Genomic DNA, 25,549 nt, shown 5'->3' with positions numbered 1-25,549 from the left:
GTCCTGGTATGTGAGGCTCTCCCTGTTGTATGCATGACTTCCCCGATCCCGCATGACTCACCCCCTTTCCCATCGTTGTATGCATGGTTCACTTCCCCTCCCTTTCTACCCACCCTCCTTGTGCCATTGCTGCATCTCTGTTGTCCCAGCGCGGCAGCTCTCCTGTGCTGAGCAGTCAAATGGTACCACTCATTAAGGTAATGAATATGTGCTCCACGCCCATAGGAGTGGAGACTTGTGCATATTCATTACCTTAATGAGAAGTACCACATAACCGCTCAGCACAGGAAGAGCTGCCGGCGCCAGGATGGAGATGCAGGGTCATAGATGCAGCGACGACGATGCCAAGAGGGTGAGTATGATGTCTTCTGTTAGCCGACTCCTGCTGCTGCTCCGCCGCTCCCCCTTCCCCGCTAGCTATCTGTACAATGACAAAAAAATGTGCTGAAAATCTCAGCTTATACACAAGTATATACAGTAATTTAAAAATATTAATCTGAAAATTGTGACATGCATTTGTATTCAGCCCCCTGAGTCATTACTTTGTAGAACCACGTTTTCCTGCAACTACTACTGCAAGTCATTTAGGGTATGTCTCTACGAGCTTTGCACATCTAGAGGCTGAAATTTTTGCCTATTCTTCTTTGCAAATGAGTTCAGTGAGATTGGACAGAGAGCATGTGTGAACAGTAGTGTTGAGCATTCCGATACCGCAAGTATCGGGTATCGGCCGATATTTGCTGTATCGGAATTCCGATACCGAGATCCGATACTTTTGTGGTATCGGGAATCGGTATCGGGATCGATATTAATGTGTAAAATAAAGAATAAAAATACGCGACCAATCACAGGCCACGACGTCATCTAAGGACTTTCAAGCGCTCATTCTTATGAACGGAGGCTGGCGGTTACAACCAGGGTGCGTCAGAGGGTGAGTATATCAATATTTTTTATTTTTATTCTTTATTTTACACATTAATATGGATCCCAGGGCCTGAAGGGGAGTTTCCTCTCCTTCAGACCCTGGGAACCATCAGGATACCTTCCGATACTTGGTGTCCCATTGACTTGTATTGGTATCGGGTATCGGTATCGGCGATATCCGATACTTTTCGGGTATCGGCCGATACTATCCGATACCGATACTTTCAAGTATCGGACGGTATCGCTCAAAACTAGTGAACAGCAATTTTCACGTCTTGTCACATATTCTCAATGGGATTTAGGTCTGGACTGTGACTGATCCATCCACACACATGAATATGCTTTGTTCTAAATCATCCATTGTAGCTCTGGCATTATGTTTAAGGTCATTGTCCTGGTGGAAAGTGATCCTACGCCCCAGTCTCAAGTTGTATTTAGTGCCATCCATCTTCCCATAAACTCTGAAAAGTCAACATGTGTTCTGTCGTACATCATTTTCAGACATATATGCCTACAGGAGGTGGACACCAAAATGAAGTCTACTACATCTGAGATTCCACCTCCAGTAGGCTTTTTAATCACAAAAATGATGTCCGACAGACAGGGTCGGACTGGCCATCTGGCAATTCGGGCAAATGCCAGAAGGGCCTGTCTGGTCACGGGCTGCCTTGTCTGCTACGTTGTTAACAGAATCGGTGTCCTCAAGATACCCATACTGTTAAGAGTTGTGATGGAGCACAAAGTTGCTGACTCCGTCACTTACCCCGGCAGGCCACGGGAATCATTAGAAATATTGGTCTTGTAGAAAATCTTCCTTTCCTCCATCCAGGGTAATATTCGTAATATATTCCATCTGGTTCATGGTGATGGGGACAACATGGGCCTGTGTGATTTCAAATGCCAGGACTGAATTTCAGCCCCAGTCTATACCTGCTGACAGAGCACATGTTGACTCTGTCAACACCGTTATAGTCATACCCCCTGATGCAAGTCCCAAGGACACCACTGAATGTTGGCAAAAACACAATGTGAAAGGAGTCTTAGAACTACAAAAAAAAAATCTAATTTGAGAGAATGGAATTTTTTTGTCACATTTGAGATAAATTGAGTTTGCTTTGAACCAATAAGCTCACCTTGAGGGCTCATTCGGATGTCAGTATTTTTTTATAATAAATGGTTACAAATCAAATTGGAAAAGTGTTCAACATTTTTATAAAAGATCTAGATAGAGGAACTAAAAATAAACTAATCAAATTTGCAGATAATGCAAAGCTAAGAGGCATAGCTAACACTAAAGGATTCAGATGGATCTAGATAAGTTTGAACAATGAACAGCAACTAATAGAATGGTATTTAACAGGGAGAAATGCAAGATTCTACATGTGGGCAAAAAAAATAAAAAATTACATCTACAGAATGTGAGGAATAGAACTAAGCAACAGCACGTGTGAAAAAGACATGAGTATATTAATAGATCACTTTTTGACAGTGAAGGTGATCAATGAGTGGAGCAGGCTGCCACGAGAGGTGGCGACTGGCGAGTTCTCATTCAATGGAAGTTTTCAAACAAAGACAGGACAGACATCTATCTGAGATGGTTGAGTTAATCCTGAATTCAGCAGGGGGGGTTTGGACACGATGATCCTGGAGGTCCCTTCCAATTATAACATTCTATGATTCTATGAATAGCACGATAGACTATAATTGATATGTGTTGTATCCGTAGAAAACACGGAACGCATATGTGCAAAACAGACTTCTGAATGAGGCCTTAATTAGCATGATTTGTCATTTTGAGAACTGTTCCTAGTGAACAGGACGGGCATAGTATGTGGCTGTAGGAGTTAGGTACAGTGAGAAGCACAAAGAATTTCAAAGTTTGTAGTCAGAAATGTGCAGTGGTATACAGATAGAAAAAATACCACATGCAGTATAATCAGAACTTGCAGTTAATTTTGTAACAACATGTACTCTGATTTAGAGATCTTTTTACCATTGCTCATCATCATTTCTAAGAAGATATTAAATTGCGGCTCCAGCTAATTCAAATATTTATACCGAGCATCAATTATTCTACACATTGATTTAGTTATTACACGAGTGCAACAATGTCTTACAGATTGTTCCATGTAATAAGAATGCCTACTAGGAAAGATCTATACAAAGTAATAAGCTTATGCTAATTATACTGAAATGCGCCAAAAAACACTAAAATGTTAGGTATTGAGGGTAAATATTTTTAAAAGGATACTTTGAATGATTAGTAGAGTTGGGTGAATTGAATATTTAGGGTTAATTCCTTCACCCCGAAGCCTGCTTTAGCCTTCTAGACCGGGCCAATTTTTTCAATTCTAACCCCTGTCACCTAATATGGTAATAACTCTGGAACTCTTCAATGGATCACAGCGATGCTGAGAATGATTTTTAGTGACATATTGCACTTCATGTTAGTTATGCATTTTCTTTCATATGATATACGTTTATTTGTTTAAAAAAAAACAAACAGAAAATGGCAAATTTTAGCAATTTTCAAATTTTAAATTTTTAAAACCAGAGAGTCATGTCGCACAATATAGTAAATAAATAACATTTCTCACATGTCTACTTTACATCAGCACAATTTTTGAAACATCATTTTTTTTGTTAGGAATTTATAAGGGTTAAAAGTTTTCTCCTTTTTCCTGCAAAATTTACAAAGCCATTTTTTAGGGACCACATTACATTTGAAGTGACTTTGAGGGGCCCATATGGAGACCCTCAGCACAATGCGATCACATCGCATTGTGCCAATGGGATCAGACAGGGAGCTTACTCCCTGTGCTATGCTCTGTGATGTCTCTGTCATTATATACAGTGGCATCAGAGGGGTTAAATGTCTGTGAACGGTGCTAGCACCAATCGTGGGTGTGGCTGAAGAGTGTCTACTCCCACATAGACCGGTGAGCCCGCACATTCACGGCGCCATACATATACTTCTCCAGCAGAGAAGTTTATATACGGAGCATATCGGGAAGGGGTTAAAAATCATTTTAAATTTCCCAAAATTCATTCCAGCGAATCTGAATTTTGGATGATCTGCTTTCTCAAATCAAGCAAAACAGGCGCCAGTTGCCATTTTGCTTTATTCTATGGAACCAGAAAGGGGCTAAAAAGAAAATGTAGTCGCCGTCTCCTGTCCAGCCATGCAGTCTCTCTATGGCCTGGTCCGATCTTCAAGCTCCCGCTTGTTTCAGTCTACCACGTCACTGCATCTTTGGCCCTTCCACAGCATGAAGTAATGACATACATTGTTCCAATATTGAAACACCACATTAGGCATAGCCACCGATGCATTACATGACATTGTGGTAAGGCATCAGACATTTTGAGGTCTTGTGAGGAACAAAGGGACTGCAGATGCCAGCATTGGAAAGGACATTTAAAGTCCAGACAAGAGTGGAGAGGGGCTGTTCCGCTGGACAGGTGGGGCGAGGTGAGAACCGTATATACTCGAGTATAAGCCAAGATTTTCAGCCCATTCTGTTTAGGCTGAAAGTGCCTCTCTCAGCTTATACTTGAGTCATTGTCCCTGGGGGGTCGGCGGGGGAGGGGGAGCGGCAGCTGTGACATACTCACCTGCTCCTGGCGAGGTCCCTGCATCTCCGATGGTCTCCAGGTGCGGCAGCTCTTCCAGCGTTGAGTGGTGACATGGTACCGCTCATTACAGTAATGAATATGGACGCGCCTCCACTCCCATAGCAGTGGAGCTGCATATTCATTACAATAATGAGTGGTACCAGTGACCGCTCAAAGCTGGAAGAGCTGGCGCGCCCAGAGAGTCCATCAGAGAAGCTGCCAGGGACCGTGCCAGGAGCAGGTGAGTATAATGGGGAGGGGGAGCACAGAGATACTTACCTGTCCTCGTTCCACCGCCGGGCGCCATCTTCCGCATCATCTGCCTATGACGCTCAGGTCAGAGGGTGCGATGACGTGGTTAGTGCGCGCCCTCTGCCTGAGCATCAGTGCGGAGGATGGGGAAGACACAGCGGGGTCCAACAGTGTAACGGGGAAAGGTGACTATAGCAAGTGCCGGGGTCCTGAGCGACGAGAAGTGAGTATGGCATTTTTTTTAATTGCAGCAACAGCATATGGGGCATAATAGTCTATGGAGCATCTTATGGAGCCATAATCAGCATTTGTGGAGCATTGCACGGGGCAAATGGGTCTATGGAGCATCTTATGGGGCCATAATCAGCATTTGTGCAGCGCTATATGTTGAAAATATCTCTATGAAACATCTTATGGGGCCTTAATCAGCATTTGTGCAGCATTATATGGGGCAAATGTCTCTATGGAGCATCTTATGGGGCCATAATCAGCATTTGTGCAGCATTATATGGAGCATATTTTAATATGGAGCATCTTATGGGGCACATCATAAACTTTATGGAGCATTATATGGGGCATATTTTGTATGGAGCATCTTATGGGGCCCATCATGAACTGTATGGAGCAGTATATGGGGCTCCTGATTCAATATGGATATTTAAAAACACTTAACCTACTGATGTCTCAATTAATTTTACTTTTATTGGTACCTATTTTTATTTTTGAAATTTTACATCCTAGGCTTATACTCGAGTCATTAAGTTGTCCCAGTTTTTTTGTGGCAAAATTAGGGGTCTCGGCTTATACTCGGGTCAGCTTATACTCGAGTATATATGGTATATATTTTTTTTATCTATTTACCTATGTATATCATGTTCTGTGGCCTAGAGAGAATTTACAGTATAATAAGGCAAAAAGATTTCAAAAAGGAAAAGTTTTTTGAAATTAAAAAGCATATTTACATCTGTAAAATTCCAATCTATCAATATGTAAAATTGATGAACCTGAACATTACAAGCTATAAAAAGACAAACAAATTGAAATGCAAGAATTGACATTTTTTGGATGTTGCACTTCCCTAAAAATGCAAAAAAGCAGTCAAAACACTTGTAGCCAAAATGATAGCAATAAAAATATAAATTTACAAAAAACAAACCCACTGTCATGATCCATTCCAGGGTTTAGTCCTGTCTGCTCTTTTTCCGGACGGATCATGTCAAGGGTTAACTTTGCTCTGCCTCATTCTGGGCTCAGGTTTGCTATTTAACTCCCAGGCATCCTGCTGGTGGTGTCAACTATAGTTCTGCCTTCGGCATGTGAACCTGACTCTGGCAACTCTTGATTTGTCCTGCTGTGATCCCTGACATATTCCATGTCTGTTTACTCTCTCTGTCTGCCCTTTTCCCATCATGTATCTGTTTGTCTGCTTGATTCTCTGGTTCCTGACTTGGCTCGTAATCGGACTCGCTTCTGTTTTCTGACTTTGTCTTATCTGCTTCTGACCGCTGCTGAACCTCCTGGCTTGTTTTCTGACCATGTTTACTGCTTATCCTTTTTGAGTACTCCTGCCTCTGATTGTATTTTGACTCGGCTTGTCTGACCACTCTCTTGCCACTTGGTGGTGCCTGTGCTGCTGCTCTGTGGTGCTTCTCTGTGTACGCAGTCTCTGTTCCCTCTCAAGCTCCCTCTGGTGGAGGTTGCGTTAGACTGCACTGCATTAGCATGACATCCACACAGACCTTTTGATGGAATATGAAGAAGTTTAAGGTTTTAGAAAATAGACACACAAACCATTTTCTTTACAAATTTCATCATTTAACCCCTTAACGACTGTGCAATATTTTGCCTTTGTGCTTTCGATACCTGTCCTCCCTTTATCTAAGAGACATAAATTTATAGTTTTCCATTGACACAGTCATGTGAGGGCTTGTTTTCTATGGGATCAGTTATAGTTATGAATGACAACATTCATCTTAACATCCAATGTACTGGAAAATTAGATTAAAATAAATTAGTTGTGGTGAAATTGTGAAAAAATTAAAGTCTGAAATGTCTTTTTGGTGGGACTTTGTTTTTACTGCTTTCAATTTGTGCTAAAAAATAACTCTGAAACATGATTCTACGGATCAGTAAAATTATGGCAATATCAAACTTGCATAGCATTTTTTGTTTATTTAAATGGTTAAAAGTAATTCAGAAGTTTGTAAAAAAAATTGTTTGTGTCAACATTTTCCTAGGCCTGTATCATTTTTATTTTCTCATGTATGTGTTCTGTAAGGGATTGTTGTTTGTAAGCCAAGCTGAAGGTTTCATTGAAGCCAATTTGAGGTGCATGTGACACTTGGATTGCTTCTATTGCATTTTCTTAAGGAACGGCACTTAATAAAATGCAATTCTTTAATTTTGAATTTTCTTTCTTGCAGTATCTTTTACTGTATGGGTTCATTATTAGTACATTTTGATAGACCAGACTTTTACAGTTTTGGACTTACTAAATGTGTATTTTTTATTATTATTTCTTTATTTTTAATGGGGAAGTGATTAAAATAAGCAAGTAGTATTGAAACAAATAGTATTACACAATCTGCAAGTATATGGGGCTTCGCAATAAACCTGAATGCTAGGAGTGATGCTTCCCTTTTAAATTTCAACTACAAATGCCTGCAGCAATGGAAACAACATGGTCCAATGTCGGGGTCCAGTTGCATGGGAAGTTGGCGCACTTGCAGAAGACATTGGTGCATGTATTGCAGAAGTCATTGGTGCATGTAATACAATAAAAACAAAATCCTCTCTATAGTTTGCCCTGTTATAACTCCTAGTGTGTTGAAGCACAAGTTTCAGCAATGCTCCCTTATAGATAGCTGTACTTTTCCCCAGTTGAACCACAAGTCATGTCCGTAGCTACTCACTCCTTGATGTAGCAGTTTGGTAGTTACACAGTGTTCCTTCCTGGAGCTTCAGAATTCAGCCACTTGGTAATAGAACTCAGAATTCTTCTCCTTGAAGCGAAGCAAGGTGGAGGTGGGCAACCGCAAAAAATCTGGCTGGTCTGTAATTGTAATGCAGATCCAGAGCTCACTGTCCTCACACATGGAGCTGCAGAACTATCAGCCCACACATTGTTCTCTCCTTCTGGTTCCTCATTGTTTTTTTCCAGTAATGGCTGACAACCACCACATTCCCTCTACAGGGGTAACACATGTACATGATTTTGCGCTAAGGGGTTAAAGTGGAATTTTCACTGGATTTTTTCATTTAAATGGAGTGCGTCAACCAACTGCCATTGTACCAATGATTCTGGAACAGTTTTTCTTTTGCTTCTGTGTCCCTCCATTCCAATGTTAAATACCCACTACCCTGGTAATAAAGTTGTACATTTTCCCTTCAACTGGCCTGTTGGAAATCACAGAAATGCTCTGTAATTTGATAGGCCAGCATACAGGAGAAGAAGCAAACCACAAAGTATTGTGGTACACGTCTAGGTGCTTGTAGACAAAATTTGTTATCTTTATTTCCAGGCAGGCAAAACTTTGGAATTGAAGGGCACAGAAGAAAGAGGAAAATTGTTACAGAATTAGCGGAGCAGCACCAATTGGTGGACATACTTTGAATTAACAAATTAAGTGATTTAAGTGAAAGTTCCCCTTTAAATATTAGGAAATAAAAACTATATAAATTTAGCATTGCCATAATTATACTGTCCTGGAAAAACATACCCAGGTCATTTTTACCACCTATTGTACTTCCCCAATAATATAGTGGAATTGCTTTTTTTCTAGTCTTCCACTGCACTTAGAATTTTGTTTATCATTTTAAAGTGCTTTGCATGGTAAAATGAATGGTGTAATTCAAAATTACACCTCATCCGCACAAAAAACAAGCCCTCATACAGCTATGTCAAGAGAAAAAAATGACTTTTAGGCTTCGTTCCCATGATGCACTTTTGATGAGCTTTTGATGATGCAGGTTTTATGTATCATTTCTGCACCTATTAAGTAAATGAGGTCTCTTGCTATTTTTACATGCGTTTTTCACGCTGCGTTTTCTTGTCTCTTTCTGGTGTGTCCTGTTTTAAGACAAAGCTGCTTTCTCTTTGATACTTCCTGGTATTTGGCTTTGACAAATCTTTATTCATACAGTCATGTGTGGATAACATGCATCTTTCATGCGTTTCAGGTGTGGGAATGCACTAAAAAGGCATGTCGTTTTTTACCTGTGGATTTTACGCATCTAACGCAAGTAGATAAGAAAAATCTGCACAGAAAACTCTGCGTGCTCGCAAGAAAAATTGACATTACAAAAAAGAAGGCTAAGAAGAGGCTTAATAGCGGTCTACAAATATCTAAAGGGCTATCACCGTGTAGAGGGATCATCAACGGAATGAAACTGAAAGGGAGAAGACACAGATGAGATATTAGAAAAAAGTTTTTGACAGTGAGGGTGATGAATGAGTGGAACAGGCTGGCACGAGAGGTGGTGAGTTCTCCTCCAATGGAAGTCTTCAAACAGAGGCTGGACAGACATCTGTCTGAGATGGTTTAGTGAATCCTGCGCTGCATTGAGCAGGGGGTTGGACACGATGACCATGGTGGTCCCTTCCAATTCTAACCTTCTATGATTCTTTGATTCTATGATCTGACATGTTGCATAGATACATGCACTGCCGGTCAGTTTATGCTGCATAAAAAGTGGTCAGCAGATTTCTTTAAATCCCATCAACTTTACTGGAAATGTAAGACGCTGCATTTTTGACACAACAAAAATTCACATCAAAAACTCTTCATGGTCACACAGCCCTAAATTCATGTAAGAAACAAAAAGTTCAAAAATTTAAATTGACTGTGATGCAAAGGGGTTAAAGGCATAATTCATCACTGCCATTTTTGACAGATCCAGCTATTCAGCCATGTGGCTGCCATTATTAATAATTTTTCATTTATATATCCATGTAGTAACCTTTGTAGTTATCAAAGATCTAGATCTGCAATGTACAGTGCACATATACACTCACTGGCCACTTTATTAGGTACACCTGTCCAACTTCTTGTTAACACTTAATTTCTAATCAGCCAATCACATGGCGGCAACTCAGTGCATTTAGGCATGTAGACATGGTCAAGACAATCTCCTGCAGTTCAAACCGAGCATCAGTATGGGGAAGAAAGGTGATTTGAGTGCCTTTGAACGTGGCATGGTTGTTGGTGCCAGAAGGGCTGGTCTGAGTATTTCAGAAACTGCTGATCTACTGGGATTTTCACGCACAACCATCTCTAGGGTTTACAGAGAATGGTCCGAAAAAGAAAAAAAATCCAGTGAGCGGCAGTTCTGTGGGTGGAAATGCCTTGTTGATGCCAGAGGTCAGAGGAGAATGGGCAGACTGGTTCGAGCTGATAGAAAGGCAACAGTGACTCAAATCGCCACCCGTTACAACCAAGGTAGGCCTAAGAGCATCTCTGAATGCACAGTGCGTCGAACTTTGAGGCAGATGGGCTACAGCAGCAGAAGACCACACCAGGTACCACTCCTTTCAGCTAAGAACAGGAAACTGAGGCTACAATTTGTACAAGCTCATCGAAATTGGACAGTAGAAGATTGGAAAAACGTTGCTTGGTCTGATGAGTCTCGATTTCTGCTGCGACATTCGGATGGTAGGGTCAGAATTTGGCGTAAACAACATGAAAGCATGGACCCATCCTGCCTTGTATGGAGCATCTTTGGGATGTGCAGCCGACAAATCTGCGGCAACTGTGTGATGCCATCATGTCAATATGGACCAAAATCTCTGAGGAATGCTTCCAGCACCTTGTTGAATCTATGCCACGAAGAATTGAGGCAGTTCTGAAGGCAAAAGGGGGTCCAACCCGTTACTAGCATGGTGTACCTAATAAAGTGGCCGGTGAGTGTATATACGGTATATATATATATATATATATATATATATATATATATATATATATATATATACTATATATATATATATATTTTTATATACACATATGACATGTAGATAATTGATCATTACATGGATAATGCCGCACACAAAAAAAATGCCCCATATTTATTATGCTTCTTCAATGGAAATGTCTTTGTTTTTTCATAAGGTACAAGATCATTTTGCTAACATCAGGGAGATAGAAGCTCTTTCCTGCTCCCTTTTCCTGTCCAGTGCAGTATTACCAGTGTCTCCTGAGGCAATTTAAAACCTGGCAGCGGTCCCAAATGTCTTGCTTGACAATCCCCTTTCCACACAGCTGGCATAATGTGAGAGAGGCATGTGAATGATGAAAAAATAGCCTTCATTCATTGTCAAGACGCCATGGGCAATTCTGAGTCCCAAGCATATCTTCTAGTTCTTTCATGTATTAGGATGGTCGAATTGGAGAATTTGTTCACACATCTAGTTCAAAACAGCCACACATTGCAGACTAAATTTACTGAAGGGGAAAGGCTTCAAGATATGCAAGTACCCAGACTCCGTGTGGATTCCATGCCAGCAACACAGAGTAATGGAAAAAAATATATACACATAAAATATTCCAGAGACTATTACAACTGTTATAAAAATACCCAGATACAAGCAAAATCAAGGCAATACATTGTTTGCACAGATTAGTTTTGAGTTTGCACCTCTTGGATTCTGAGCTTTTATAAGGTTCCAACTTGTTTCTTCCATGCATCCAAGCTTCAAAAACACTTTTTTTTTTTTTTAATTTCTCCTTTCAATTGCGGAGAAATTACCAATCAAATTTTTGGCATCTAATGAATTATCTTTAGTTTAAGTCCAAGTGAGTGTTAATAGATATTTTTTCACTGGTGGGGGCGTGTACTTCTGCATCCTGTATGATGCTGACGAATGATAAGTAGGCAGCGACATAGATGTGCAGAAGGACCAGTGATGATGTGATCAAGGTCACATGTCCTGAGTTCACGGGTCTTGCTATTCGGAGGGTGCAGTCAAAATAATCAGAAGGTACATTACACAGCACAGAAGTGTGGAAATATTAACTGTTAATAGTGTTAGTATTACAAAAGTGTAAAGCTATTAACTGGTTAATATTTCCACACTTCTGTGCTGTGCAATATATCTTCAGTGCTTATTTAGGCTGGACACTCTGGGTGGCAAGACCTGTGGACTCAGGTCATGTGACCTTGATGACATCATTACAGGTCCTTCTGCACTTCTTTTTCCTGCCTGCTGATGATTGGTCAGTGCCATGAAGGAGGCAGTAGTACACCCCCCCCCAATGAAAACTATCTATTAACACCCACTTGGCTTTAAAAAAGTTAACTCATTAAGTGTCAAATATTTGATTTCTAATATTTTGGCAACAGAGAGGTGAATTCAATAAAATATATATTAGGCTCAGCCACTATTATGTTGTATTACCAGTTCTACATGAAAAATTGGTGTCATATCCTCCTACCTGACTTACTGATGACACTACCCTAAAAACAGCTTCACATATTCATTTTTCATAGTTGAAGAACAAGCGGTGATAAACAGACTGACCTCGGGTCTCCTCACCCAAACTCAACTGTTAAGGCTGTTGAGTTTTATTTATTTTTTTTCAATTCTGTGGAAGCATGGTTGAAAAGCAATGTCTGACTTTCATTTGTTTATTTTCAAAGATCTTTTATGTATTACTACTTTTGTCAGATTCAAATTATTTCTGTGACCATTGTGGGTTTTTCTGCCATTAAACGAAGGGTACCAACAATTTTGACCACGTGTGTATATTTGTTAATTTTAGCAATCAGAGAAAGTCTTTACAAGTTTTTCTCTACTTTGAATCTTTCTGACTTTGACATTTTTTAGGTTGTGTGGTAATGATAAGACACACATGCTGGACTCGTCTATTTATGCAGCTGTCATTTTTCAGCAGCAATAAATGAGTAGTTGAATGCTGCAGTGATTAAAAGATTATGTTCAATTGTGGCATTGGGAACAAAGACAACCCCAATGACCTTTTACCCTTGTCTTGTGTTCTGAAGAGCATTTCCTCCTCCAAGAAAAAGTACCTGAAAATACAATTCCCCATGTGTGAGCACTTATATTACTCCATCCAGCTCTTACTGAGCTATCGGAATATACTTACCCCACCACGGTCCACTGTCACCTTATCTGCCACCCTTGGTGCCACATTTTACATGTTTTTCTACCCCTTATTGACCTCTGGGCCACTAGGAAACATGATCTGGTTTTCTCATATTACTATGATTTTCTATCTGACAGGACGTAGGGTAAAAGCAAAATGAGCAAATACCCTGCAGTAAGTATTATTTACCTGTACTATTACAATTTATTAATTTACTTATTTACTACAGTGTGTTTAGTCATTTTGTTTTTATCTTAGGTTATGTCTGTTAAATAGCCACAGTGTGTATGAGAACCTTCATATTGCAATTATACCAACATGTCTCCCACCTCATTTCTTTGGTTTTGCTTTAGTTTTTGCACATAGTACAAATAGGGTTGTGGCTCCCCCCTTTTTGGGCGGAACATATTGTCTATATAGCTTTCTACGGGCAGATGTCTGAACAGTTGGGTCTGCATCCTGCTCCCCCCAATCTATTCTGAGGGCTGCTGACACATAGAGAGGTAAACTACAAAAGTTATGGTTTTAGGACTGGCGGAAGACACCAAATAATAATTGGAGATGATATAAGGTGTGTTTGCAGTCCGGGGTCCACCGTGCAGCTAAGACACCTGCTGCTTGGTAATGACAGACTATATGGCGGTATAATGTGAGTACACACATGGGTTAGCTTCACCCGGTATGAAGGAAGCGAATCCTGTTGCATCACAGGGCCGCGATACCGCACAGAGCACAAGCAAGGTGACTCAGAACTCTGCCCCAAGACTCAAGGTAAGAGTCCCTCTAGATCTCTTGCACTCGACACCGCTACTGCGGTGTCAGGGAAACTAAAGTAAATATTTTCCGCACAGGAGTGCATGCAGCGCCATTCTGGCGGATGCCACTAACCACCCTATGTAGGGCTAGGAAAGCACACTATCTGCGCACGGTGCTGCTCTGGCGGTCACTGCTAACTGAATTAGCAACTTGTGCAATTGTGAAGGATAGCACTGTTGGGCGATAGGTAGCTATATCATTCGCGAGCAGGCAACAATACTAGGGATGGGAATGATTCGGAGCTTTCATCCATCAACAGGCATTCATCCACACACACACAAGTTAATAAGTTAACACTAGCGCATGGCCGAGCAGCCATGCGAACCTTTTATAGCGGTAGCACTCAGGGACCTTCCTGATGCTCCAATAGAAGCCGCAACAGGACCTGAGCATGTGACCCCGACCTCCAATGGGAGGTCATCCCGTGGGCATGCTCAGTGTGGGAAAAGCAGGACTTAGTCCCTGAAACACCTGCTCACTGCTGAACAGTGCTGGCTACAAAGGCAGAACCTGAGCAGGTTCCACTGTGGCTGGAGGAGAATGGGAGACCGCAGTGGACATGGTTCGAGATTACCCCTGTGTAGCATCGGGAACTCGACACCTAACATTACCCCCCTCCTAGGGCCCCTCTTCCTTGGGCTTCGCTATGTTCAAATGCTGCAATGAGCAGCGGAGCCCCAATGTGCTCCACAGGTTCCCAGGTTCTGTCCTCTTGGCCGTGATCCTTCCAGTCCACCAGATAGTGCTTTTTGCCACGTACCACCTTGCACCCCAAGATAGAATTCACCGCGTACTCGTTCATGGACAAACCTGATGTCCCGGCAGATGACTCGGAAAACCGAGACATGTAAACAGGCTTTAAGAGCGACACATGAAAGGTGTCGGTGATACCCAGGCGTGGAGCAAGAGCCAGACGGTAGACCACAGGATTAAGGGATCTAAGTAGCGAGTCGCAAACTTAATGGACTCACCAGGAGCAAAGGTCGGAGCGGGGTGCCTATGTACATCAGCAGAGACCCTCATTCTCTCCTTGGAGGCCCGGATGGCATCCTGTGTGAGGTCCCAGATGTCCTGTGCTTCCACTGCCCAGTCTCCCACCCTAGAGTGGGCGGAAGACACGGGCATGGGCACAGGAACCCGCGGATGCTGGCCAGTCAGCTGCATCGTTGTTCAAGGCAAACGCCACCCACGGTAACAGGGATGTCCAGTCATCCTGCCTGGCCAAGACAAAATGTCATAGGTATGTAACCAGGGTCTGGTTGGCCCTCTCTACCAACCCATTCATCTCGGGATGGTACGCTGAAGAGAGATTCAGCTCAATACTAAGTAGGAGACAAAGCTCTCTCCAGAACCGAGATGCAAACTGGGGACCCTGGTCACTGACAATCTTATCAGGCATACCATGTAAGCAAAATATATGTTTGACAAACAATGCAGCCAAGGCCCGTGCAGAAGGTAACCGTGGGAGAGGCACCAAATGCACCATTTCAGAGAAATGATGGGTAAATACCCAAATAACTGTGCAGCTACAGGACTTGGGTAAGCCAACCACAACGTCCATCCCGACCATCTCCCAGGGCCTATCAGCCACAGGTAGGGGGTAAAGTAGCCCAGCAGGCCATCGTCGAGAAGACCTATTCTTGGCGCAGGAGACACACGCCCGAATATAGTCTTTGATGTTACAGGCCATATGCGGCCACCAGTACGTCCTCGCCAGAAGTTCTGATGTCCTCTTGATCCCGAAATGTCCACCCACCCTGGACTAGTGAGCCCAAGAGAGAACCTTCAGTCGCAAATTAGATGACACGAAAGTCTTGCCCGGGAGCACAGACTCTAGCAACATTGGAGCCACAGTTCTCAGACTCTCGGTGGGGACAATTAGCCGAGGCTCCTCCTCCTCCTCAGATGACACCACGGAGCGGGAGAGAGCGTCGGCGCAAATGTTCTTCTCCCCAGATAGGAAATGAAGGGTGAAGTGGAACTGGGAGAAGAACAGAGACCACCTAGCCTGGCGAGAATTTAGCCGCTAGGCTGTTTGCAAATACACCAAATTCTTGTGGTCAGTGTAAACTTGGAAGGGAAAGCGAGCTCCCTCCAGGCTAACTTCATTGTTAGCAACTCCCTGTCCCCGATGAAATAATTCCTCTCCGCCGGAGTGAAGGTCTTGGAGTAGAAGAAGCAAGGATGCTTCTGATCATGAGTGTCCTTTTGGAAGAGGACCGCTCCAGCACCGACGGATGAGGTATCCACCTCAATAATGAAGGGCTTATCTACATCGGGAAAATGCAGAATGGGAGCGCTAGTAAAATGGAACTTAACATATAAGAAGGCCTTAGAGACCTCCTCTGACCACAATTTGGGATTTCCACCCTACTTGGTGAGGGCTTCCAAGGGAGCTACCAAAGTGGAGAAGTGGGGAATGAACTGGCGATAATAATTAATGAACCCCATAAAGCGCTGCACCGCTTTGAGAGAATGAGGTTCCTGCCAGTCCATCACTGCTTGAATCTTGGAAGGATCCATAGCTAATCCCGAGGCTGAGATGATATAGCCCAGGAAAGGCAAGTACTCCTGCTCAAACAGACACTTCTCCAACTTGGTATAGAGGGAGTTTGCCCGTAGGAGGTCGAAGACTCTGCAAACATCTCTCTCGTAGCAATCTATATCTAGCAAGTAGATGAGAATATCATCCAGATAGACTACCACCAAGGTAGAGAGCATATCCCAGAATATGTAATTCACAAAGTCTTGGAAGATGGCTGGGGCATTACAGAGCCCAAAGAGCATCACCAGATACTCATAGTGCCAGTCCCTAGTATTAAAAGCCGTCTTCCATACGTCCCCCTCACGGATGCGAATCAGGTTGTAAGCACCCCGCAGATCTAACTTAGTAAATACCCTTGCCCCTCGTAGTCTATCGAAGAGCTCAGATTTCAAAGGCAGAGGGTAATTATTCTTAACGGTGATGGCTAGAGTTGAGCGACTTTTACTTTTTTCAGATCGAGTCGGGTTTCGCGAAAGCCGACTTTTTCAAAAGTCGGGTCTGGTGAAATCGGCCGATTATTGCTAAAAGTCGGGGGCCGACTGAAACACGAAACCCAATGCAAGTCAATGGGGAATCAAAGTCGGCAGTGAGTGGAGGACAGGAAAACACCTACAGTGCCCATTTTAATGCCAAAAAATCAATTCTTATTACTTAAGCTTGTCAATCTTAATTTACTTTATAATAATAGTTAGGCATTGAAAACTGGGGGTCATTTGGCTAAAGTTGTTGAGAGGTAGGGCTGGCTCAAGATTTTCGTGGGCCCAGGAAACGCGGAATATGTCACAGCGGTGGAGCAGGGAGAGGTAAGTATTTCAACTTTGCAAGTGCTGTGATCCTGAGCAAGCGGGGGGGGGGCACTCGTTGGCACTGGCACAGGGCCCCTCATAGTACGGCGGTGTGTTTGACGGCGGGTGGCGCATCCCACTGGCAGAGACACTTTTGTATATGAGGGGCCCTGTGCCAGTGATATCGCCAACGAGTATGCCCCCCACCTGATGAAGGAACCTGCACTTTCATCTGCACTTTCCTTTTTGTCCCCGTGTAAGGTGGTATAGTATGCGAGAAGGGGAACCTGACTTTCAGCAGGGTCAGATTCTGGCTGTGTAGAGTGCAAGGGGAATGTAGTGGTCTGGGTCAATGTACCAGCAGACTCATCTAGCAGTGGCTGGGCAATGGGCAGGATGAGGAGGAAACACAGATATAGGGCCAAAGAATAAAGTAGGCTAAATGCAGTTCAAAATTGGTAACAGGACTAAACAGGTGGCATTGCTTTGTTCAGTGGAGGAAAACTGTAATGAGTGGCAGACACAGTTAGTAGGCCCAAATAATAAAGTAGGCTAAATGCAGTTCAAATGTGGTAACAGGACTAAACAGGCGGCATTGCTTTGTTCAGTGGAGGAAAACTGCAATGAGTGGCAGACACAGTTAGTAGGCCCAAATAATTATGTAGGCTAAATGCAATTCAAATGTGGTAACAGGACTAAACAGGCGGCATTGCTTTGTTCAGTGGAGGAAAACTGTAGTGAGTGTCAGACACAGTTAGTAGGCCCAAATAATAAAGTAGGCTAAATGCAGTTCAAAAGTGGTAACAGGACTAAACAGGCGGCATTGCTTTGTTCAGTGGAGGAAAACTGTAATGAGTGGCAGACACAGTTAGTAGGCCCAAATAATAAAGTGGGCTAAATGTCTGCCAAAAAATTGTTCATAAATAAACAGGTGGCATAGCTAGGTACAGTGGTGGGCTCCCCTGCTGAGTAGACAGTGGTAGTAGGTGCAAAGTATTAACTGGTCTAAATGGAGGCCAGGGCCCCTGTATATTTTAACTATCATCTATCATTTCAACAAATTTGTATTGGCAGTGCCATTGAAGGATTTAACAGCACAGACTACACAGTGGTGGAGCAGGGAGAGGTAAGTATTGCAAGTGGTAGAGCACTGTTCGAGCTGGGGGGAACACTCTCTCGTGGGCGGCGGTACTGGCACAGGGTCCCTCATATTATACGTTGTGTCTGACGTTGGTTGTGCACCACCACCGTCAGATACACTTCATTGTACTATGAGGAACCCTGTGCCAGTGCCGTCGCCCAAGACTTGGCCCACCCACCTGTCCAGGCAAACGGCACTCGCACGGGTGCTTGCGCCAGGTGGTGACAACGGCCCTGTGGGGGGAGTCAGCCCATTTAGGGAGGTATAAAAATGGCCTATGGTGGACATTCAGCAGCTGCAAATGGAGGAATTGGAGAAGTCAGTAAGAGGAGGCCAAAAGCAAGATATTTTTCAGGCAAGCTACGTGTCAGCAGGGGAAGGTGGGGCAAAATAATTTGAAGTCCATGATTGGTTCATTTTAATGAAGGTTAGATCATCAACATTTTGGGTAGCCAGACGTGTCCTTTTTTCGGTCAGTATTGAACCAGTAGCACTGAAGACTCTTTCTGATAGCACACTAGCAGCAGGGCAAGCGAGCTCCTGTAATGCATATTCTGCCAATTCAGGCCAGGTGTCTATTTTAGATGCCCAGTAATCAAAGGGGAATGACCTTTGAGGGAGAACATTGATAAGGTATTGTGCTTTTGCCACTACCACCAGATGCACCACCACCACCATCAGTACCAGCTGGCAACCACCGCCCACGGGCTCTTCCACCAGACTTCCTCATTTTTTTAAAAATCTAACCAAAATAACAACCATTATATGGTACTGTAAAACAAGGTAGAAGGTGTATATGAACTTGTTGAGAATTTAAATCTCCCTTTTTTTTTGGGAGACTGAACCGAAACTCAGGCCCTGTGCATAAAACAACACAATGTAAGTGGCAGAAAGTGGCTGGCTGATATACGACAAACTAACAGGACTGAAGTATATCCACTTTGTGAGAATTTGAATCTCACTTTTTTGGGGGGGAGAGTGAACTGAAACTCAGGCCTAGTGTATATAACAACGCAATCTAAGTGGCAGAAAGTGGCTGGCTGACATACGACAAACTAACAGGACTGAAGTATATCCACTTTGTGACAATTTGAATCTCACTTTTTTTTTTTTGGAGACTGAACCAAAACTCAGGCCCAGTGTATAAAACAACACAATGTAAGTGGCAGAAAGTGACTGAAAGATATATGAAAAAATACAAGGACTGTAGTACAATTTCAATCTCCCTACAATGATCTCAGGACAAGTATGGCAGCAATAAAAAAGGACTGCTGCACACAAAAGTGTGGACAAATAAACAAGATAACTGTGCAGAAAGGAGCAACAGGATTTTTGCTTTTAAAAAAGCAGTTGGTTTGCACAGCAGCGTGCAAACAGCAATGCAGCTATCAGGGAGCCTTATAAGGCAGTCTAATAAGCTACAGAGCTGATGCACAAAAATATAGCCTCCACTCAGTCCACTGTCCTTGCAAAAAAAAGGTGGTGTTGGACAGTGGAAATCTCTACAGCACAAGCAGTTTGGGGGTTAATCTTCCCTCCCTAACTATATCCCTTCTTCTGATGAAGCTGCAGCAACCTCTCCCTATGCTAAGATCGGCAGAAGTAAGATGGCAGTCGGCGTGCACGTCCCTTTATAGCCCCTGTGACGCCACAGAAAGCAAGCCAATCACTGCAATGCCCTTCTCTAAGATGGTGGGGACCGAGACCTATGTCATCACGCTGCCCACACTCTGCGTCCTCCTTCATTGGCTGAAAAATGGCGCTGAAAGCGTCATATGAAACGCAACTTTTGCGCGCAGATCGGCGACCTCATGGCTGATCCCACACTAGGATCGGGTCGGGTTTTATGAAACCCAACTTTGCTGAAAGTCGGCGATTTTTTAATTTGTCCGATCCATTTCGCTCAACCCTAGTGATGGCGTTAGTTGTCCATACATGGACGCAATTCTTCATTCTTCTTTTGCACAAAGAAGAACTCCGGCCCCGGCGGGTGACACTGAATTCCTAATGAATCCTCTTGCCAGATTTTCCTGGATGTATAGTGACATTGCCTCTGTCTCTGGGAGAGATAGGGGATAGACTCATCCCCGGGAAGGCTCTGACCCAGGCAAGAGATCAATAGGACAGTCATAGGGCCGGTGAGGCGGAAGAGTCTCTGCAGCTCTCTTGGAGAATACGTCCGCATAAGACCAATAGTGTTTGGGGAGAGAGGTAAGATCTGCGGGTACCTCTGTTGTGGCAGCCTGAACGCACTCCCTCAGACATCTGCCCTCACAAGATTTACTCCATCTCAAAATTCTCCCAGAGGACCATTTTGTATGTGGAGAGTGGTAACGCAACCAAGGTATCCCTAACAAAATCACGTCTATTCCCTCAGTAATAACAAGAAGGGAAATGATCTCCTGATGGGATGGAAACAAGGATAATGTAAATGGGATAGTCTGTTGTGTGAGGGCAGTGTCGAGCCATTCACCACTCTTAGGGTATGTGCACACGTCCGTATTTCTTGCAGAAATTTCCTGAAGAAAACCGGAAATTTTCTGCAAGAAATCCGCATTTTTTTTTTTGCGTTTTTTTTCCATTTTTTTCGCGGTTTTTTTAGCATTCTGCAAGCGTAATTAGCTTGCAGAATGCTAAAGTTTTCCAAGCGATCTGTAGCATCGCTTGGAAAACTGACTGACAGGTTGGTCACACTTGTCAAACATACTGTTTGACAAGTGTGACCAACTTTTTACTATAGATGCTGCTTATGCAGCATCTATAGTAAAAGATATAATGTTTAAAAATAATAAAAAAAATAAAAAAAATGCTTATACTCACCTGCAGACCTCAGCGGCGTCCATTCCGTATAGATGGTGTGTGTGCGCAGGACCTTCCATGTAGTCGCGATCACGTGAGCGGTCACATGACCGGTCTCGACCAATCACAGGACTGTGACGTCATCGCAGGTCCTTCACCGCACACCAGCTACAGGAACCGAAGCGGCAGCATGCACCTGAGAGGCGGGAAGACATCGAAGGTGAGTATATCACTATTTTTTATTTTAATTCTTTTTTTTTTACCACTTATATGGTGCCCAGTCCGTGGAGGAGAGTCTCCTCTCCTCCACCCTGGGTACCAACCGCACATAATCTGCTTACTTCCCGCATGGTTTGCACAGCCCCATGCGGGAAGTAAGCAGATCAATGGACTCCTAGGTGTGCGGAATCCTCGCAATTCCGCATTTTTAATGAACATGTTGCTTTTTTTTCCGCGATGCGATTTTTTCGCGGAAAAAATCGCAACATTTGCACACATAATGCGGAATACACTGTAAATAATAGGAGGCATAGGTTAGCGTTTTTTCGCGTTTTTATCACGTTTTTATAGCGAAAAAACGCGAAAAATCCTGAACGTGTGCACATGGCCTTAGGCTGCCGTCACACTAGCAGTATTTGGTCAGTATTTTACATTAGTATTTGTAAGCCAAAACCAGGAGTGGAACAAATAGAGGAAAAGTATAACAGAATCATATTCACCACTTCTGCATTTATCACCCACTCCTGGTTTTGGCTTACAAATACTGATGTAAAATACTGACCAAATACTGATAGTGTGACAGCAGCCTTACTGTCACTGGTTTGGCTAGCATACCCAGGGGTATTGCGTGCCGTTGGGCGAAGGCTGAGGACGTGAAATTTCCCTCCGCCTCGGAATCCACACAAGGCTCGACCGTAAAAGTGGAAGGGCCAAAGGTAATTGTCCCCTTGAAGGACAATTTGGAGGAAAACGCCGCTGTGTCTAGTTGACCTCCTCCTACTGTTACTAGATGCAGTTGTTTCCTCTGCCGCTGTGGACATTTCTTGGTATAATGTCCTGACTGCTGGCAGACATTACAGACCATGGGTATTCGAGCTGCCATAGACTTAGGACCCGCTCGAGAAACCTCCATGGCCTCATAGGACTTGGACGCCTGAACAGGGGACTCCAGAGGCTTGGCGAATGTAGGTGCCAGCCGAAACCTCTGCCTACACTGGGCTCGCTCCAACCCCCGCTCGTGAAAATGGAGGTCAATGTGAGAGGATATGGCTATCAGCGCTTCCAGTGTGGCAGGAATCTCCGTAGTGGCCAAGGCATCCTTCACATGGTCAGCCAGTCCTCTCCAGAACACAGGGATAAGGACTTTATCCGGCCACTCCAGCTCAGATGTCAAAGTCCGGAAGTGAACGGAAAAATGACTGACCATGGATGAACCCGGTGTCAAAGCCAGCAGTTGGAGTGCCGAATCATGGGTGACACGAGGTCCCAAAAAGACCTGTCTCAGAGAGTCCAGAAACCTTGGAGCACTCTGCACTAGGGTTGAGCGACTTTAACTTTTTTAGGATCGAGTCGGGTTTCGCGAAACCCGACTTTGTCAAAAGTCGAGTCGAGTCAAATCGTCCGATTATCGCGCAAAGTCGGGGATCGACCGAAACACGAAACCCAATGTAATGTAAGTCAATGGGGGAGCAAAGTCAGTCTCTCTCTCTCTCTCTCTCCCCTCTGTCGTCCCTGCAAAGCAAAGGTTGTGTTGGACTGTGGAAATTGCTACATCCCAAATGGTAATATGGTGGTTTTACCCCCTGTGACGCCGCAGAAAGCAAGCCGGAACCCATGTCATCACGCTGCCCACACTCCTTCATTGGCTGAAAAATGGAGGGGAAAGCGACATAAGAAACACGACTTTGGCGCGAAGATCGCCGACCGCATGGCCGATCCCACAGTGGGATCGGGTCGGGTTTCATGAAACCCAACTTTGCTGAAAGTCGGCGATTTTTGAAAATGTCCGATCCGTTTCGCTCAACCCTACTCTGCACCACATGATCATCATGCTCCCACAGCGGTGTTGCTCACTCCAACGCCCTGCCTGACAACAGGGATACAATAAATCCCACCTTCGCCCGCTCCATGGGAAAACGTGCAGCCAGGAGCTCAAGGTGTATGGCACACTGACTCACGAATCCCCGACACAGCTTACTGTCACCAGTAAACTTATCAGGTAGCGAGAGATGGGATAAAGTCGGAGCAGGGGGGGCAGTGGACAAACTGGCTGCAGCTACGCTATCTGTTGTGAATTCTGTTCTTGGGCTCCCTCCGGTGGTTGTTGGTGGTAGTGCAGTTGTCTCTGGGTTGTAATCCAGGGCAGGTGTTTCTGCTGATTGCAGCTCTACTAGGTATTTAGGTGTGCAGGATCCATTAGTCCTTGCCAGTTGTCCATTGTTCTTGGAGGGATTGCATCTCTGTCTGGCTCCTCATGCCCTGCTGTCAATTCAGCTAAGATAAGTGTCTGTTTTTTGTCTCTGCAGCACACATGCAGTGTGCTTTACAATTCAGTTCAATTCATTGTGTTTTTGTCCAGCTTAGACTTTGTTTGGATTTTTCAGTCATGCTGGATTCTCTGGAGATGCAGATATACATTCTATGTCTTTAGTTAGATGTAGAATATTTGTATTATCTACTGTGGATATTTTTAGGGTTTTAATACTGACCGCTTAGAATTCTGTCCTATCCTTTTCTATTTAGCTAGAAATGCCTCTTTTGCTAAATCCTGTTTTCTGCCTGCGTGTGTCTTTCCTCTTATACTCACAGTCAATATTTGTGGGGGGCTGCCTATCCTTTGGGGTTCTGCTCTGAGGCAAGATAGAATTCCCATTTCCATCTATAGGGGTATTTAGTCCTCCGGCTGTGTCAAGGTGTCTAGGACGTGTTAGGTACACCCCACGGCTACTTCTAGTTGCGGTGTCAGTTTAGGGTTTGCGATCAGTACAGGTACCACCTACTCCAGAGAACGTCTCATGCGGCTCCAAGGTCACCGGATCATAACAGCTATCAGCCTGAACAGTGACTGCAGTAACATCCACAGCCGAGGTTGTACTCTCAAGAGCCGCCAACCTACCCTCCAGCTGCTGAATGTACTGGTGTAGTCGCTGTTCTTCCGCCATTACAAGCCAGACCCAGGCGCTAGCGTAATGTTAGGACTGGCGGAACGCACCAAATAATAATTGGAGATGATATAAGGTGCAGTCCGGGGTCCATTGTGCAGCTAAGACACCTGCTGCTTGGTAATGATGGACTATATGGTGGTAAAATGTGAGTACACACACGGGTTAGCTTCACCCGGTATGAAGGAAGCAAACCCTGTTGCGTCACAGGGCCGCGATGCCGCACAGAGAGCGCAAGCAAGGCGACACAGAACTCTGCCCCAAAACTCAGGGTAAGAGTCCTTCTAGATCTCTTGCGCTCGACACCGCTACTGCGGTGCCAGTGAAACTAAAGTAAATATTTTCCACACAGGAGTGCGTGCATCGCCAGAAAGAATGGTGAACATTAGTGGACAGCCATTTTCAGGTCTTTCCAGAGATGCTCTGTTGGGTTTAAGTCAGGTCTCTGGCTGAGCCAGTCAAGAATGGTCACAGAGTTGTTCTGAAGCCACTCCTTTGTTATTAGCTGTGTGCTTAGGGTCATTGTCTTGTTGGAAGGTGAACCTTCGGCCAAGTCTGAGGTCCAGAGCACTCTGGAAGAGGTTTTCATCCAGGATATCTCTGTACTTGGCCGCATTCATGATTCCTTCAGTGACAACCAGTCATCCTGTCCCTGCAGCTGAAAAACACCCCCATAGCATGATGCTGCCACCACCATATTTCACTTTTGGGATTGTATTGGGCAGGTGATGAGCAGTGCCTGGTTTTCCCCACACATACTGCATAGAATTATCAACAAAAAGGTCTATCTTCATCTAATCAGACCAGAGAATCTTATTTCTCATAGTCTGGGAGTCCTTGATGTGTTTTTTATCAAACTCTATGCCAGCTGTCATATGTCTTGCACTGAGGAGAGCCTTCCGTTGGGCCACTCTCCCATAAAGGCCCGATTGGTGGAGGGCTGCAGTGATTTTTGACTTTGTGGAACAATCTCCCATCTCTCTACTTCATCTCTGGAGCTCTGCCACAGTGATCTTGGGGTTCTCCTTTACCTCTCTCACTGAGGCTCTTCTCCCATGATTGCTCAATTTGGCTGGACAGCCAGGTCTAGGAAGACTTCTGGTGGTCCCAAACCTCTTCTATTTATGAATTATGGAGGCCACTGTGCTCTTAGGAACCTCGAGTACCGCAGAAATTCTTTTGTAATCTTTGCCAGATCTATGCCTTGCCACAATTCTGTATCTGAGCTCCTTGGCCAGTTCAATTGACCTCATGATTCTCATTTGGTCTGACATGCACTGTGAGCTGTGAGGTCTTATATAGACAGGTGTGCGCCTTTCCAAATCAAGTCCTATCAGTTTAATTAAACACAGCTGGACTCCAATGAAGGAGTAGAACCATCTCAAGGAGGATCACAAGGAAATGGACAGCAT

This window comes from Ranitomeya variabilis, chromosome 2 (assembly GCF_051348905.1).
Source record: "Ranitomeya variabilis isolate aRanVar5 chromosome 2, aRanVar5.hap1, whole genome shotgun sequence".
NCBI classification, from domain to species: Eukaryota; Metazoa; Chordata; class Amphibia; order Anura; family Dendrobatidae; genus Ranitomeya; species Ranitomeya variabilis.
The sequence above is the reverse complement of the archived record's forward strand: the minus strand, read 5'-3'. Positions refer to the sequence as shown.